At 48.5% G+C, this 16,712-nt stretch overlaps 1 protein-coding gene across 3 annotated transcripts in view; it reads left to right on the top strand.

Annotated features, from left to right (window-relative positions):
• Window positions 1-16,712, top strand: part of LOC116942418 (synapsin-2-like) — a 118,078-nt gene that overhangs the window by 32,894 nt on the left and 68,472 nt on the right. The window lies entirely within an intron of this gene.

A 16,712-nucleotide genomic window follows, 5' to 3' on the forward strand; every position in this document is an offset into this window, starting at 1 on the left:
AGCACGACTGTGTGTGTGCGTGTGTGTGTGTGCGCGTGTGTGTGTGTGTGCGTGTGTGTGTGCGTATGTGCGCGTGTGTGTGTGTGCGCGTGTGTGTGTGTGTGCGCGTGTGTGTGTGTGCGTGTGTGTGTGTGCGCGTGTGTGTGTGTGTGCGTGTGTGTGTGTGCGCGCGTGTGTGTGTGCGTGTGTGTGTGTGTGCGTGTGTGTGTGTGCGCGTGTGTGTGTGTGTGCGTGTGTGTGCGCGTGTGTGTGTGCGTGTGTGTGTGTGTGCGCGTGTGTGTGCGCGTGTGTGTGCGTGTGTGTGTGTGCGCGTGTGTGTGCGTGTGTGCGCGTGTGTGTGCGTGTGTGTGCGTGTGTGTGCGCGTGTGTGCGCGCGTGTGTGTGCGCGTGTGTGCGTGTGTGTGTGAGTGTGTGTGCGTGAGTGTGCGCGTGTGTGCGTATGTGTGCGCGTGTGTGCGTGTGTGTGTGCGCGTGTGTGCGTGTGTGTGCGCGCGTGTGTGCGTGTGTGTGCGTGCGTGTGTGCGTGAGTGTGTGCGTGCGTGTGTGCGTGCGCGCGTGTGCGTGAGTGGGGAGCGGTAGTGTAGCGGTTAGCGCGCTGCGCTATGAACCTGGCGACCCGGGTTCGATTCCCGCTCACGGCCAACAGCAGTGACGATTATCTGAACCGGTCCTGGGCCTCCCCTAGGTCGACTCAGCCTCAAATGAGTACCTCGTGCGGTGGATAAAAACATTGCCACTGGGGAGACAAAGGCGGTCGGGCGTGGTGCTGGCCACTCACCCCCTCGTGTTCCGTTCCGGCCTTCATAGGTGCTCGCTAACAGCACTTGCCCCTACAGTCTGTTAAGGCTATACGGGGGATCTTTGTCTTTGTGTGTGTGTTCATCGCGGGCATTTGCCTGTCTAAGAAGCGCGTGGAGCAGACTCTTAAAATAAAATAGCAGCAATCAAAATGTCGCACTTGCGCGGTTGCCGAAACTCCACTGAGAGTGGAAATGGAAATTGTTTTCTGCTTTATTTTATTTTGCCGCTGATGAACGCTCCGTGGAAGAGAGAAAAAAGCGGATCTTGCGCGTCCATTTTCATTGGGATGGAAACGGAGTCCATTTATCTTCTTTTACAATTTTAAAAAAAAGTCTTGCAGACGGGCTGAGGGCAGCGAATCACGGGCAGCAGAGGAGTAGTGGAAAGTCTCGGGCGTTGCTTTGCACCCGGGGGCAGGGAGTCGACAGTATGGATGTCAGGAATTCCAGACGCGGGACGCGGCCACCAGCAGAGAAGAAGCGACCTCCCATTGGGTTGAGGTCCATTGTGAGTTCTGCCAGAAGGCCATTGTGGAACGTGGAGTGTGATCAAAATAACGGGAAGGAAAAAAAATGATTTAAAGCTTTCGTGACTGCAGTAATTCATATTCTTAGCTCTTTCATCGCAATCATTGAAGACTTGGTTCATCAAGGACTAAACACTGAGGTACCCCCCCTGGTGAGACACTGTTTAACCAATACATACTTCACTTGGAATGGAACTTTCTACAAACAAACTGAGGGCACCCCAATGGGCTCCCCCCTATCTCCGGTTATAGCTAACATTTTCATGGAAAAATTTGAGACTGACGCCATCCAGACTGCCACTCTACGCCCAACTTTATGGAAGAGGTACGTGGATGACACTTTTGTCATCTGGCCACATGGCCGGCTTGCTCTAGACCAATTCTTCGACCACATCAATTCCATACACCCAGCCATCAGATTTACCATGGAAGTCGAAAAAGATGGCAAGCTACCTTTTTTGGATGTCCTAATTAAAAAGAGACTTGATGGTTCAATGAGCCACTCTGTCTACAGGAAAGCTACCCATACGGATGCTTATCTGAAACCGGATTCCCACCACCATCCATAACAGAAGAACTCTCTCATCAAGACTCTGTATCATAGAGCCCAATGCATATCCGACCAGGAACACATAGGCAGTGAACTCAAGCACGTACACCAAGCTCTTAAGGCTAATGGTTACTCCGACTATACAATCCGCAAAGCTATCACTCAAACCATGAAGAAGGACCCTCTTGAGGAGCCTTTCAAAACCATCACTTTACCCTACATTGCGGGGATCACAAAAAATATCTCCAAAATCTTCAATAAACACAAGATCCAGGTCCGTTTCAACACATTACATGAAATCCGTGATCTGGTTCCGTCTGTAAAAGATGTGATTCCGGACATACAGTACCCTGGTGTCTGCAAACTAAGTTGCCTCTGTGGTAGTAGTTACATTGGAGAAACCAAACGCCATGTCTCGGACCGCATTCGTGAACACAAAGCAGGCCTTAAACACGGTAGGACCAACACCTCGGCCGTGGCAGATCATTGTTATAATTCAGTAGGCTCACATGACATTGACTTCTCCAAGACAGAGGTTCTTTGTAAGCCATCTGGCTACCATGAGAGATTCGTTCATGAGGCTATCCACATATACAAGCACAGAGACAATTTCAACCGAGAAGATGGATTCTGGCTTAGCAATCATTGGAAAGATGTTTTAAACCATTTCCGTTCTTAATTAATTGTATTTTACGATGACCTTCAGACCGCAGCTCTTTCGCTGGCATTGACTCTTAATACGCTTACAGTGGCTTTCAGACAGCATACATTAATTTTTCGTCTCCCCCCTCCTCTTTTCAGAACATAGATGGATTAGTCCTTCTAAATAAACTGCCAAATCGCTGCACGTGGCGCTGACGTTTTTTATAAATAAATAAATACACCGTTTACAAATAAATACATTTATGCAAACCGACACACCCGATGACGACCGTTTGTGTTATGGTCGAAACGTCGTGAGGATTTTTATTGTTTTATATTTTTTATTATTTTATTGTTTCCCTTCAACGTGACTTTACCGAAAGAGCTAAGATTATAATGGGAAGGAATTTTCTTGCTGTGGTTTTCACACCTGATGATGATTGCTTGTGTTGCAGTCGAAACGCGATAATTTTATTGATTTATATTTTTATGATTTTATTGTTTCCCTTCTACGTGACTTTACCGAAAGAGCCAAGAATATGAATCCCTGCAGTCACGAAAGCTTCAAATCAAAATTTAACCTCAAGGAAGTTAGGCACTGTCGGAGTCCTGGTCTCCAGCTATGACGCGAGGTGCACACCTCCTGATCCATGCTCCTGCCTCACTCACCTCCAAGCCACCCAATTTGTTCATCTGTCTCATCCAGTTATTGACTTGTCCATGCACCCATTCACCGTTCAACCATTCATCTAGAATATAATCTATCCACCTGTTTGTTCCACCACTCATTCATCTTTGTTTCCATCCATTTATTTGTCTATCCGTTCGTATACTCATCTCTATTTATGTCCATCCTGCACCTCTGATTAGCACGGTTGGCTACGTACACTGCGAAATAAGTTCAACACCCGTGCATACATGATGGTGAGTGGGATCTTGCAGGACTGCCATGCTGCGGTCTCGTTTATGGGGTGCGGGCGAGAGAGTCTGACAGCAACATTCTGCATCGATTGGAGTTATAAGCGATGTCCTGATACAACGGCGTTGGCCATGCTTACACAAGTATGTACGTGCGTTGAACCTCTTTCGCACCGTACGTAGCCAACCGCGCTAATCGGAGGTGTGGGGGAAGGACAACAAACGAAACGTTGTTCTTTGCGGCGCCATAGAGCTGTGTGGTTCTTCACCTTTACTGCAGCCTTACGCCCCTTTGGTTCTCAATCGTTAAAATAATTCTTTACAAACCACATAGGGTTTGTTTAAACAAAGTAAGTTGTACTTACGTGCCCGTGCTCAATTTGTGTCTTCCATTATATACCTGTTTAAAGAAAATATCTGGCCGTGTCTCGCAATCCCCCCCCCTCCCACAAAGGGCATCGCTCGCACCCCCACGAGGTGCAGCGTGCACCCCCACGAGGTGCAGCGTGCACCCCCAGGAGGTGCAGCGTGCACCCCCAGGAGGTGCAGCGTGCACCCCCAGGAGGTGCAGCGTGCACCCCAGGTTAAGAAGAAGAAGACCCACCACTGGCAATAGAGAATGGTGTGGCAGTGGCCAAGGCGAGCGGTGATGATTGCACGAACAAGGGGTCGCCCCCCCCCCCCCCCCCCGGGCAGCGGGAGTTGTGGCGATGATGGCGAGTCGGAGGTGCCCCGCGGATGCGGGAACAGTTTTGCTTGCAGGCAGGACACGGGGGCAGTGCCGTCATTGCCGCACGGCGAGTGGCGACATGTCAGCTCGTACATCGCCTCCGCGTATCGCCAGCCTGAGCGTTCACTGTTTTTGCTCTTGAGCAGAGTGGCATCATCATCATCATTGTTGTTGTTGTTGTTCAACCTCCACTGCCTTCCCAGAGGGCTGGTGACATCGCCCGCGTTCCCGGTCCGCGCGGTTGCACAAAACGTTGAATCTGAATATGCGGACGTTCTTTGGTGTCTCGCCTTCCTTCCTCCACGACGTCCCGACAGAGACGTAATGCAAGGGGGTACACGTGTAAGGAGTTTCACGTGTCCAAGCACACGCGCAGTGATTCCCAGCGCGCGCAGCCACGCACCCACCTACCTACGCCCACCCACGCACCCACCCACCCACCCACGCACCCACCCACCCACCCACGCACCCACCCACCCACGCACCCACCCACGCACCCACCCACGCACCCACGCATCCACGCACCCACGCATCCACGCACCCACGCACCCACGCATCCACGCACCCACGCATCCACGCACCCACGCACGCACCCACCCACCCACGCACCCACGCACGCACCCACCCACGCACCCACCCACGCACGCACGCACCCACCCACGCACCCACCCACGCACCCACGCACTCACGCCCGCACTCATCCACGCACCCACCCACGCACCCACATACGCACCCACACACTAAGGCACGCACGCACGCACCCACTAAGGCACGCACGCACGCACCCACACATCATTTGCGCCGCACAGCGAGCCCCGGCACACACTGGCGCGTGGCACTCCGGTGGGCACGGACGCACCTCCACCCCGTCAAGTCTGCGCCCTTCCCTTGACGGGCAAATTTAGTGCAGTGACGTCGACCTTGTGAGCTTGCACCGCAGGCTTAACGACACGTGAAGGTCGTGCACTGCAATGCATGCACAAGATCCATCGGTATTATCAAGACCACCCCCTCAAAATAACTGCTTATGTGCCGACTCCAAAGAGTTGAGAAATCACGGCTCATCTCCAACAAACAGGCCGCAGCGAAACAAAAGACAGAACCACCACCGGTTTCCTCCTCGTGAGGACTCATCAGTAACCAAAACAGTCATCAATGTTCGCTGCTGCCACGTGCCTCTGGGAGCCCCGTGTATGGGGAGGGCTTGTTGTACCTTTACACTATGGGGACCTCCACTCGCGATTGTCAAACCTGTTGTAAATTTACGGATTCAAATGTACAGTGAGGGGAAAAAAGTATTTGATCCCCTGCTGATTTTGTACGTTTGCCCACTGACAAAGAAATGGTCAGTCTATAATTTGAATGATAGGTTTATTTGAACAGTGAGAGACAGAATAACAACAACAAAATCCAGAAAAACGCATGTCAAAAATGTTATGAATTGATTTGCATTTTAATGAGGGAAATAAGTATTTTTCGCATGTCAAAAATGTTATAAATTAATTTGCATTTTAATGAGGGAAAAATACTTATTTCCCTCATTTTTGACATGCGTTTTTCTGGATTTTCTTGTTATTCTGTCTCTCACTGTTCAAATAAACCTACCATTAAAATTATAGACTGATCATTTCTTTGTCAGTGGGCAAACGTACAAAATCAGCAGGGAATCAAATATTTTTTTTCCCTCACTGTATGTATGCTGAACTTCTTTCGCGCCGTATGTAGCCACCCGTGCTAATCGAAGGTGCGGAGGAAGGACATCAAACTATGTTGATTTTAATCCAGCAGTGGATTGGATTTTTTTTTCCGCCTGAGGACGACCGCTTGTGTTGCGATCAAAACGTCGTGATATATTATTTTTTGTTTCATTTTATTTTTCTACGTACGTGACTTTACCCAAAGAACCAAAGAGTATGACGACAAACTAAACATAAAAAGCAGTTGTATAGAAATGAATTTTCAACGTATGTGAGTCTCTTGGTCTCTATGTGTGAGTAAGCCTCTGTATGAGTCTATGAGAAGTCTGTGGGTGTGTGAGGCTGTGGGTCTCTCTGTGAGTGTGGGTGTCAAAGTGAGTCCGCGGGTCTATGTGAGTCTGTGGATCACAATGCATGTACGCTGAACTCCTTTCACACCGTACGTAGCCACGCGTGCCAATTGCAAGGCGCGGGCGAAGGTCAACAAACTCGACGCGAAAATTCAGCTTCCAAAAAAAAACACGAGTGACCGCGGGGCCTTGAATTGTCGCCACGTGGCAGAGCCGTCGTGGTGGAAGTCGCCGGTAGCTCGCACGGCCCCATTGAGGTCCTCGTGAGCCCTCTGCACTTGTGTTTCGTCGGCCTTCGGTGATAACTTGCCTCCAGTTGGTGCTGCCGCTGCCCCATGTCACTACCACGGCGGCTGTCACTCCGCTTGTTTCTCAGGCGAACGTCGGCGAGACGGGGGACGGATGTCGTGACTGCTGCTGGCACGTTCATTGCTTAGTCTGTGGCCGAATTCGATGGGAGCGCGCTGCGGTGCCGCAGATAAGGGGCCGTCCATAAAAGACGTCACGCGATTTTGGACGATTTTTGCCCCCCCCCCCCCCCCCTCTTCGTCACACGGCGTCACAAAAAGTCAGACCCCCCCCTCAAATATGACGTCACAAAGCTCTGCCCCCCCCAAAAAAAACCATGCTTCACATCGCTTTAAACTATTGTCATTGTAGTGCGTATTTAATGTGGCGCTGCACTCTGATGTTGTAGGAGAAAACATTTATTAAAAAGTCTATTTAATTAAGTAGAACGTATTTTTGGTTCTTTCGGAAAAGTCACGTAGAAGGGAAACAATAAAATAATAAAAAATATACGTGACTCTACCGAAAGAACCAAGAATACGAATCCCTGCATGCAGTCACGAAAGCTTTAAATCAAAATTTAAATAGAACGTGTTGTATATATTTATTTAAAGTTGCGCATTTTGATGTGACGTCACATTGCACATCGTCACAAATGTCTGACCCACCCCCCACCCCCTAGGTGCGTGACGTCATTAATGGACGGCCCCGAAGCAGATTTATTTTGAAACACTGTGTCTATCCTTGCCATATAAATACATCCATTCGAGAAGATATCTTTGTTACATTTCTTTTTAATCATACATACAAACAAACAAAAACCGTGGTCAATTCTTTTGTAGGCCCTTTAGTTTCCCTAGGCCCTAGGCACAGTGCCTATTGGATAATCCGCACAGGCCACGCGCCCGTAATCTTTAGGCTCGATACGACAAACGAGAATTGAAAGCGAGCGTGGCGGTGCCGCGGCCAATATTCGATTTACGGGAAAGGGAGCTCCAGCGAGAGTCAATTTTTCACCGGCAAAGTCTTCATCGCAGCTTATTGGCAGAACGGGGCACTGATCGAGATTTTTTTTTTCTTAAAATAGATCTTGCAGTCGGGGGTTTTATGAATTCCACGTGAGGTCTGATTTGCCGGATCGATTGCTGGACTCGCGTCCACGCACCTGACTCCGTTGTGAGTGACCCGGCAGCGGGGCCCCCTGTTTGGAAAACCCTGAAAATCCACTTGGGCTTCGGGCGTCATGTAATGGCGTTTCCCACGTAATTTCTCATATGACGGTGGGTAAATCAGCCAGAGTTACAGGTCGATCGGCAGGCAGGCTTGCTTGGAAATAAATATAGAAAGCGTGCACTCACTCGGAAAGCCAAGTAATTCTCTAATGCACTTCATTTGTCAACTTTTATCTGATGTGCCCTTGATCTGTGAATGAGACATTGTAATCAAATCTATATTGTCGTTTTTCTATTTTTCTCCGCAACGACGCTACGTATTACGCCGTGTTACGTGTTGTATAATTGGGTGTCGAACTAGGAACCTATATCTTAAAGAGAGAGTACTTGCCTATAACAAAGACAAAGACCCCCATATAGTCTTAACAAACTGTTGGGGCAAGTGCTGTTAGCGAGTACCTAAGAAGGCCGGCACGGCACACGAGGCGGTGCGTCACCAACACCACGCCCGGCCGCCTTTGTCTCCCTAGTAGCGATATTTACACATCGCACCAGGTACTCAATTGAGGCTGAGTCTACCTAGCGAAGGCCCAGGACCGGTTCATATAATCGTCACTGGTGTCGGCCGTGAAGCCTGAGGCAGGCTTCACTCTGCTGGCTAGATACTGTGTGATGAAACCGAGCCACAGTGCTTCTTGCGCGGAATCAATGCTGCTGAATTTACGCACTGCCCAGAAGGGCGAGGGACCAATGGGTTGGGTAGAAACACCTGGAGAGATGGACACATGAAGGAGGCATATCGTGTGTTATTTTCTTCACAGCGACGCTATTTTGATTATTTTTATGATATGAGTCAGAAATCACGAACGCTGATGGAAGGGAACTAAAGGTGAAACGTAGCTCGAATACCATTGGAGGACATGTTCACTAAATCTTTACACAGAAATAAAACACTTCAATCGTGCAATTATGCCCCAAGCATTCCTCAATTTAAAAAGGGGGGGAGGGCATCAGCGAATAAAACCGAACAGGAACTGAAACGCGTGGAGAGGAGAGCTGAGAGGTTTATGTTTGGAGTTCGTGGGAGGCGGAGAAACGCACGGATTAGAGAACGAACAGAGTCGAGAAATCATATTGAGGCAACACAAGTACTCCCCTGGCACCTCCGCTGAGCACGGTTGGCTACGTACGGTGCTAAAGAAGTTCCACATACGTACAAAATTGAGCGGGATGGGGCAGGACTTATCATGGAGGGACAGTGAATGAGGGCCATGGATAATGATGATGATGAAGTAGCAGCCAATGATGATGACAGAGATGCTATGTACTGTGCATGTTGAACTTCTTTCGCACCGTACGTAGCCAACCGCGCTAATCGGGCAGCGATGAGACGAGTTGACGTGCTTGAGGAGCGAGATTGGATGGTTGCGGCGCAAAAACGTGGGGGGATTGGTGGCGGCGTCTTGTGGAAGGCCTTAATCCAGCAGTGGATAGGCTCACGGCTGCTGATGATAATGATGGCGATGATGAATACACGCTTACATAGCGTCAAGCAGAATGAGACCCTACAACTGAGCGAGATGGTTGATGGTGCTGTGTTTATATCACGAATATAAAGCCAAATGTCCGGTTTAAGTCGTTTAAATGGGTGATCGGGCGGCTGGCAGTCGCCAGTGCTGCCTCCTTGAGCCCCTTGGGCCCCGATGCTTTTTCTTGCTTTGCGTTTGCCTCGCGGTCGCCAGCACCACCACCGCCGCCGACGGGTGCGATATCACTGGGGCCGTGCAGGCCAGGGCCACCAGCTCCCCTGCGCCGTGACATAACGTCACCCGACAAGGCGCCGAGGGTGACTTCCCCGTGGTAAATAAATCACGTTAGGGAACCGCACGAGAGATAACGAGTTTATAACAGACCTCGTCCCACCACATCCCACCCAGAGGCAGGGTGCCCCCCTCCCCCACCGCTACACTCCCCCACGGTAGTGTAGGGGGTAGCGTGCGGCGCTACGAAGCCCGGCAACCCGAGTTCGATTACCCGCTCGCGGCGATCGCTGATGACGATTATCTGAACCGGTCCTGGGCCTCCCCTAGGTCGACTCGGCCTCAAATGAGTACCTGGTGCACCGGGTAAACATCGCCACTAGGGAGACAAAGGCGGCCGGGCGTGGTGTTGGCCACCCACCCCCCTCGTGTGCCGTGCCGGCCTTCATAGGTGGCTACTCGCTAGCAGCACTTGCCCCAACAGTCTGTCAAGGCTATAACGGGGTATCTTTGTCTTTGGCCCCTACTACCCCCCCTCCCCAAGCCAGCACCCCCCCCCCCCCGCTCCCACCCCCTCCCAATATTTCTGTGGTGCTCTGTGCAATGAAGCGTGGAGAGACGGCACGCTGAGACGGCAAGAGAGACGCGTGGATGAGAGAATATCCACAAATTATTTACAGTTAAGAAGCGTAAGTGGCGCTTGCGAAGGGCACGTTTCCAGATGGGACGATGGGCCGGTGTCGAGACTAATGACGGACTGGCAGCCCAAGGATGGAACATGCGCGAGATTACGTCCGCTGTGGATTTGGAGCTCTGATATCGACTCCTGTGCAGGTGCTAAACGGATTGTTGCATCGGAATATAATGAAGTATAGTGACGGTTTCCAGAGGCATTCATGCAGAAGTGGATAGATCTTGGCTTATGAAGGTTTATGATGCCCTGGCGAGCATTAATAATGGGTTGTGTCGTTTACATTATAGCGACAAGATTCAACAAATATATCGGCAAACATAATTAAATTAACAATAATTTGCAGATGTTCGTCAATTCACCGCTGTATGGAATGACAGGTCGGTCTCTCGAGTTGTCTGGCCATACTTCTCCACGCTGGTAGGTGCGGGTTGCTGGATGGGGAGCCCAGGTCCAGTTCAGATGTTGCTCACAACCGATGTGTGCCATGGCTCACATCAGTGGCGTTCATGCACCAATCATGCACCGCTCAGCGACATCAAACATGGACTTAATTTGAGCAAGTATATTGATTTTGAAAGAGTCGTTGTAGCCATAATGCAATCCACTCTCATATAGTGTGGATGAGTCTGTATAGATGATCAGGATTGTTGAACTCTTACAAAACCTCCGATTAGCACTGTTGGCTTCGTACGGTGCGAAAGAAGTTCAACATTCATATATACAAAACAGTACTCACGGTGTGATCGATTTTATTCACGCTGGAATAATATAATGGCGATGGATGATGGTGATTGAGAGATGTTAATTAATGTTTAAATATTATAATGATCATGACCATGACTGTGATGATGCGAATGCTTATGATGACGATGATGATGATTAGTATTATTATTATTGACAGGCGATGATGATGATTGAGAAGCGATGATGATAATTGAGAGGCGACGATGATGATGACGACGATAAAGAGATGATGAACATGGCTGCTAATGACGACAGTTGCTTCACACATTGGGTGACATTTCATCCCACTTGTTGGATCAATCACGTTCCAGCTCCCTCCATAGCAAACAAAAAAGTATTATCGGTGTTACGGTCCGATGTAAACGCCCAAAATTCGACGTCGCAATGTGTTTTTGGTCTTATAAGCTGCCGGCACCGACGCCGCCGCCGCCGTCCGATTCACAGCGCTTCATGTGCTCGAACCCAGATGACCAAGACTCAGGGGGGGGACGAGGCTGACGCGTCAAGCGCGGCGGGGTTCATCTCCCGAGCCGTCGTGACAGCATTGTTATTGACAGGCTCCTCAAGAGGGGCCTTCTTCATGGTTGAAGTGATAGCTTTGCGGATTTTGTAGTCGGAGTAACCATTAGCCTTAAGCGCTTGGTGTACTTGCTTGAGCTCACTGGCTATGGGTTCCTGGTCGGATATGCATTGGGCTCTATGGTACAGAGTCTTGATGAGGGAATTCTTCTGGGATGGATGGTGGTGAGAATCCGGTTACAGGTAAGCATCCGTATGGATAGCTTTCCTGTAGACAAAGTGGCTCATTGAACCATCATGTCTCTTTTTTATTAAGGCCATCCAAAAAAGGTAGCTTGCTATCTTTTTCGACTTCCATGGTAAATCTGATGGCTGGGTGTATGGAATTGATGTGGTCGAAGAATTGATCTAGAGCAGGCCGGCCATGTGGCTAGATGACAAAGGTGTCATCAACGTACCTCTTCCATAAGGTTGGGCGCAGAGTGGCAGTCTGGATGGCGTCAGTCTAAAATGTATCCATGAATATGTTGGCTACAACCGGAGATAGGGGGGAGCCCATTGGGGTGCCCTCAGTTTGTTTGTAGAAAGTTCCATTCCAAGTGAAGTATGTATTGGTTAAACAGTGTCTCACCAAGGGGGGTACCTCAGTGTTTAGTCCTTGATGAACCAAGTCTTCAATGATTGCGATGGTGTCAGGTACAGGAACTTTGGTGAATAAGGAAACTACATCAAAACTGACAAGCAGGTCGTCTGGGGACGACGATTGTTGATACCAGGTGAGTAGAATTTTGTACCGCAGAGGTGGTTTTTCCAGTGAAAGGCCGCAGGATTTCAGACAGAAAACGAGCCAGTTTGTAGGTGGGGGAGTTGATAGTAGAGACGATGGGACGAAGGGGTGTATCTACTTTAAATATTTTTGGTAAGCCGTATAATCTTGGTGGCCTGGCAGCAGAATGTTTCAACGATAACTGTTTGGTTTGATCAATTAATGCGGTTGAATCAGAAATTATTTTGTTGGTTTGTATGACGAGGCTGTTGGTGGGATCTCTTTTTTTTTGTATAGCTGCCATCTTTGAGTAATTCTTGAATTTTGTTGTTATAGTCTATTTTATCCATGATGACAGTGGCATTGCCCTTGTCAGCTGAGAGGATAAAAATGTCATCCCTCTTTTTTTATTTATATAATTCAAAACGCTCATCTTTTATTTTTTAAAAGAGACATGATGGTTCAATGAGCCACTCTGTCTACAGGAAAGCTATCCATACGGATGCTTACCTGAAACCGGATTCCCACCACCATCCATCCCAGAAGAATTCCCTCATCATAACTCTGCACCATAGAGCCCAATGCATATCCGACCAGGAACACATAGCCAGTGAACTCAAGCACGTACACAAAGCTCTTAAGGCTAATGGTTACTCCGACAACACAATCCGCAAAGCTATCACTCCAACCATGAAGAAGGACCCTCTTGAGGAGGGTTATTATTATTATAACTGACCTTGCGTTAAGGTGTCGAGTTCACATTTATCTCTCCTCGACTGTCACGCGCTAATCCAGCTATGATTAGAAGTGCCTCAATGGATTAAGCATCCATTAGTATGACGAAGGATGAGGTAGGGGTGTCCAGGGAGGACAGGGGTGGCGATGCGGTGGTTAGCGGCACTCCACTGGGGGTTGAACCCGGTGACCGAGTTCAATTCCTGGCCACGGCTAACGTCAGTGGCGAGTGATATCCGAACTGTTCCTGGGCAGGTCCTCGGCCATTCGCCAACTCGCACTAACTCGCCAGCGTTATAAGTTGAAATTATTCTCATTACAAGAAGTAGGGATTATTACTTTTGTTTATCCAGGGAAACCTCACTGAGTCCCAAGAATATTTTTTTCTGGAGGATCCAGTCTTAAGCTCTCGCAGTGAGCGAGACGATTGCGACGTGTGTGTGTGTTTTTTTTTCTCCCAAATAGAGTAATTTTGCAGATAATCTTTGCAAAAAAATTCCAAAAAAAACCATTTGAGCATCGTTGAGCAGCCTTCATCCAGCAACGGGTTGACAAAGGGCCGCTAATGAATTGGCGTTGCGCTCAGCAGGTCGCCAACTCTGCTGACGTCGGTACAATTCGTACAAAGCGAGGCCCTCGCTGTCTCGTGCAAATTGCAGGCATTATTCGTGCAAGGTCTTGGGCATTGTCTTTTTGCGCATTGTTCGCACGGAATAATTAGCCGATGATTGAAATGTGATTTAGGTATTTTAAGAACAAAAAAATCCATTCATTATCATGTCCTTTGCATAGTCGTGCTCTCAGAAATACAGCACTCGGATGAAGAAAGACAACAAACAAAATATAAACTTTTTTTTAATCTGCAATAAAACCAAAAACTTGCATTTATATTTTTTTTGCTAATTTTCATTCAAATTGTGCTATCAGCATTAAACTCTCATAGAGCAGTGCATCGCCCCGTGGTAGAGAATGGCCCGCGGAAGCAGATTTCACAGAGCTACTTCTGAGCAGCCGTACGCTCCTGCATCTAGGCTCTCCGCATTCCCCAATCCACGCTGAACCGGCCTGGTGACGGATGCTCAACGAAACCCCACGACCCACACGGAATCGAGGATACCCTCATCCCCACAGCGGACTGACGCAAGTGTTGCACATCTGCATGTTGCCCCTACTCCCTCTTGTATTCAGGGATGCTCAGGTGGTGGTCATAATGGGGAGGGGAACGTGGATGTTTTGTACGAGGGCTTTGGTCAAAAGAGAAATGCGAGTGTCCGCTGCTGGATTGGAGCTAGCGTGCCACGGGGCTTGTGTGTCGGACAGAAAGCCACTCAGTTCCCAATGTCCGTTGAGCTCACACGCTGCGTCTCGTCTGAAGGGAAAAACGTTGATTTTGTCACATATATATAAAACAAAGTATATTTCTCAGCTACTGCGACATATTCAGTTGTTTTGTTGTTGTTTTTGTCTTGTTTCTCATTTAAGGACGGCAAGTCCATTGCTGGATGGTCACACAGTGCATCGTCTAATTGATATGCATTTGGGGCATGCGCAAGGCAAGTTGTAATTGCCAAGCCCATCAGAGGTGTTTGCCGTTAACGAGCAAACACCAGCCAAAGCTGTCTGAAGTGCAAATGATCACCCAAGGATTCATACTTTGTGATCGAGTGCAGCATTGTGTAAGGTAGCTCCATTTGCAGGAATAACAGGTGCTCTCCCTCTGTAAACCCGAAGCGCGTTCCTATTTTCAGTGATGTAACATTCAGTGTGGAGGGGTACAGTGTGAGTACTCACACCTCGTCCAAGATGTCTGGCCAATGTGGACGGGGCTGTCTACAGCTCTCTGCAGCGGAGGTTTCGTCAGCAGTGGCTTGAACCAAGCAATTGCAGGGCACCACCTTTACCGTTTGCCGGGAAGGTCTTCATCATTGGAATTGCGCACATTAATGAAATTCGGTTCAGGTCCGCTCGCGTAATTTTTTGTTCGCAAAAAAAATATTTTGCGCAGCCGTCCCCGGACACGTGAGTTCGGAATGCTCTGCAAGATTTCCACGCGCATATTTATCTTGTATCACATTATACCGACAATGCAACCAAATAATACACTGTGGACAAAATATCATTAAAAAAACTATTTGAAAATATATCGTCCTCATATATATCATCATTCACATATGTATTTTTTTATTACTCTTCCGTGCATAATTTTAGTTGCATTGGTTCAATACAGGTGTATTGACTTACTCGGAGACGCTAAGACTTTGAGGCACTTCTTTTATCCAAGCGAGCACCCTTTGCACAACACAAACCATACGCTGGTACGCATTCTACCTGCCGCTCGTTTATACACAACTCTACGTCGTTTGCTATCCTATACGCAACACGAGCCATCAAACACTGACGGTGCTGAACCGAGACAGCCAACTACCGTCTAGCCGTGCAAGATCGACAGAGATGATGGCGGCGACGAGACGACAGCGATGATGGCGACGATCTTCAACAGCACGACGGGGGTCCCACTAAAAATGACAGCCCCGAGCTCTCGCTCAGGGCCACCTTTTATTCTCCAAGCGTGGCCTGCCTCCGCCCCGGCCACGCCCCCTCTCTAGAACCTACCAGCGGGTTCCCGGGCTTCCCCCACGTGCCCCTTCTGTAATCTTTCCCCCAAATATCCCCTCTGGTGTATCACGTGGCCTGCTGACGTCAGGGCTGCTGTAAGCCGCCAGCAGCCAGCGCTACGCTGCTACATTACTTATTCTATGCCACTACACAAGTGTAAATAAGCTCCTTCGAGACGTCCATTTTGTGTAAGTAGAATCTTTATTTCTAAAGGCCACGTAGTTGGCTCTCAGTTCAGCGCCGTCAGCGTCAGACGGCTATCGTTGTGTTGTAGGCTAGCAACCAGTGTAGAATTGCGTTTAAGCGAGAGACAGAGCGTTGTGTGACGGGCAGAGAGTGTGTAACAGTGTGCTCGGTATTTAATTAAAGAATTGCCCCCAAGAAGTTACGTCTCAAAGTCAGTCACTACACAAGCAAACTCTGGACCGGTTTCGACGCAGTGTCTCGCCAGTGCTTGATCCAGTGCCGGTGAGCTGCCAGATGCTATTGGCAAGGATGAGCTCTTTAAGACACGGGCCCGGATATATAACACGAAATTATCATGAAAGTCATTGTGGAGATCAATAAGTAACAAAATAAATAATCGGACAATATATCGCGGTTATATAGTTGTCCCTGCACTTGTTAAACTGATTATTTTTACTGTTGAAATTGAGTTAAAAATAAATTTTCAGTCGAGTTTATCCAATCCACATGGTGCCGGTGGTGGCTTTGATGTTGACAAAATAAATCCTGAGCCTAAAGCTTCTCAACTTTGATATTAAAGAGAGTGGCTGCTATTGATTGCATTGTTTTAAAGCCATTATATAAGTGTTTGCTAATCGGTTTGCCTGTAGGAGCCGCGGGGAGCTGTTATTCAGACCGTCGATTCAGCAGGAACAATGGTAGCGCTCGGCAAAAGAAAATCAAGCAAATGATGAGGTTTCTAAAAGTAGCTCAAGGGACCCCAGATTCGGGAGAGAAAAATCAGCGTGAATATCAGCTCAATCCTAATCAACATAACAATCTCACGAATGCACGATGCCAATCAATCTGCCTCATTTCTATGTAATCTACATCTCTCTTTCATCTCACTACAGTTTCTATTCATGTCGTGTACATTTGCTTAACCCCACTACGTCGCTATCTTGTCTAAATCTCTTCCGCCATCTGACTAGGGATATCATTGTTTTTAAATATTAAAGGAGGCCTCCCAAATTAATTT

This window comes from Petromyzon marinus, chromosome 14 (genome assembly GCF_048934315.1).
Source record: "Petromyzon marinus isolate PM22_M1 ecotype Great Lakes invasive population chromosome 14, UKy_Petmar_22M1.pri1.0, whole genome shotgun sequence".
NCBI lineage: Eukaryota > Metazoa > Chordata > Hyperoartia > Petromyzontiformes > Petromyzontidae > Petromyzon > Petromyzon marinus.